Source organism: Elephantulus edwardii, unplaced genomic scaffold, assembly GCF_000299155.1.
Source record: "Elephantulus edwardii isolate Elephantulus edwardi_28Jun2011 unplaced genomic scaffold, EleEdw1.0 scaffold00093, whole genome shotgun sequence".
Classification (NCBI taxonomy): Eukaryota; Metazoa; Chordata; class Mammalia; order Macroscelidea; family Macroscelididae; genus Elephantulus; species Elephantulus edwardii.
In genome coordinates, this window is record NW_006399843.1 from 10953997 (window position 1) to 10956319 (window position 2323).

Below are 2323 nucleotides of genomic sequence, written 5' to 3' on the forward strand. Positions count from 1 at the left end.
AGAGGCAGTGCGGTTGGTGCAGGATAGAGCAGGGTTTAGGGCTGTTGTGCATAGGGTCGCTATGAGTCGCAAACGACTCCACGGCACATAACAACAACAACAACAAATCTCATGGGTTCTCTAGTGTCTATTGGTGTGGTGAGTCTGGCCATTTTTAGGAACTTGAGTTTTGTTTTACATTTTTCTCCCTTTCTCTCTGGGACCTTCTGTGTCCCTGGCCAGGACCGTGGGTATTCTGGCCTCAGGCTAGAAAAGGCCTTGTTTACATGGGCTCTTAATCTTGTAGACAAGTTCTCCTTCGAGTCTTTGGTTTCCTTTATCCTTTTTGTTCCAGGTGAGTAAAGCCCAATAGTTACATCATGGATGGCCTCTGGGAACTTTTGCTCTTAGTTTTGACATGTCAAGGAGGCCACTATGGCTGCAGAGACCCCCATGTTCTCTGACATGGGCCTCGCTATATGGGACCAAATCCTGCCCAGAGGAGCGTTGAACTAAAGAGAAAAGGAAGGGCATCCGTGGCAGCAGGAGGGCTTCAGTGAGGAGCAAGTGAGGTCCCCTGGGGAGAAGGCAGGCATTGAAGGGGTGGGGAGGTGGGCCCCTCTGCTTGGGTGACCTCAGTTTAGAGACAGGACCAGGTGTCAGTTGCAGGTTGTCATTGGTGGTGATGGATTTGGGGATGGATCAGGATTTCCCTTCCATGAGGATGGCTGTAGCGTGTGCTGGAGAGCTTCACATCCCCCCTGCTTCCTAGAACACAGACAACCACTCAGAATTCTGGCTTCTCTGAGAGCTCACTCTCTGGTCTAATGGCCTTTATCTTGCTTTGCTCTTAAGTTCCGAAAACTTCACAGTTAAAAACCCTTTAACCCACCTTTTGGCCTTTGAATCTCATCAACCCAGCAGTGTTGGGATTATTTCCCCATTTCACAGAAGAGAAAAATAAGGCCAATGGAGGCAAAATTACATTCCCAGGGCTTTGCAACAGATAAACAGTGGGACTTGAGTTCATGCTCTGCTTTTCTCATCACGGTTCTTGTCTGCCACATTCCCTGGGTCTCTGTAGAGTCCCAGGAGGCTTGATGAGCACTGGCTTTGGAGTTCAAACCCAGGCTCCAGTGCCACTCATTAGGCTGCTGACCTCGCCCAACCTCTTCACCTTTTTGTAAACCTATAGGGAAAGCACTTCTTTAGGGAAAAAAGTTATCGGCACATTTGTGTTCTATCATCAGCCCCTCACCACCAATCAATCACTTAGAGAGGACTCCTGTCTTACCTCCTGCTTCTTCCACCTGCTCTGCTTTCCCAAAGAGCAGCCATCACTGTTTGCAGTACAAAATCAGGAGAAAGGAGAGGGCAAGGGAACCTTTTTTTCCTCAGAGGAAATGAGGGTAGAGCTGAGAAAGTGGCTAGGATGTGAAGAGAATGTTGGAGATGCTGGAGGCTGAGGCCCTGACAGAGCTGCAGGATGTGAGGACGTGGACTGTGTCAAAAGGGTCATTGCCAGAGTTGGAACTAATTCACTGATCCTCCAGCATATCAGTAAATCAGAGGCAGTGAATCACAGAGGAGGAGAATGCCTATCATTCATCCTTGAAGCCACAGGTAGATTTGAACTACCAGAGTTAAGTTTGAGTAGCAGAGTTCCTTTGAGTTAAGAGTGTAACTCTACAGGCGACACCAAGGGAGGAGGTAGTAAATGGGTCTAACTGCTTATTTGGGTCCCCTCAAAGGTCATAAGAACAGATCATTCCGGAGGCTGGGTTCTACGAGGAGAAATTTTGCATCAGGATTGGAGGAAGACTCATCAATAACCTGTATTATGCAGATCACACAACCTTGCTTGCTGAAACAGAGGACTTGAAGCATTTGCTGCAGATGGTCAAGGACTGTAGTCTTCAATATGGACTGCATCTCAACATCAGCCAATTGGCAGCAGCATGATCGATGGAGAAAAGTTTGAAGTTGTTGACAATTTTATCTTGCTCAGATTCACATTCAACACTCATAGAACCATCAGTCAGAAAATCAAATGGCAAGTTGCATTGGGGAAGTCTGCTGTCAGTGACCAGTGACCTCTCCAGAGTGCTGACAAGCAAAGATGTCGGTCTAGAGACTATGGTGCATCTGTTCCAGGCCATGATCATCTCAATTACTTGCTTGCTTGCTATGCATCTGAGAGCTGGACACTGACTAAAGGTTGCAAAAGAATCATTGCTGTTCAGCTGTGGTGCTGGAGAAGAATATTGAACATACCATGAACTGCCAAGAGAACAAGCAGATCTGTCCTGGAGAGGGTGAAACCAGATATAATTAATAAATAAAT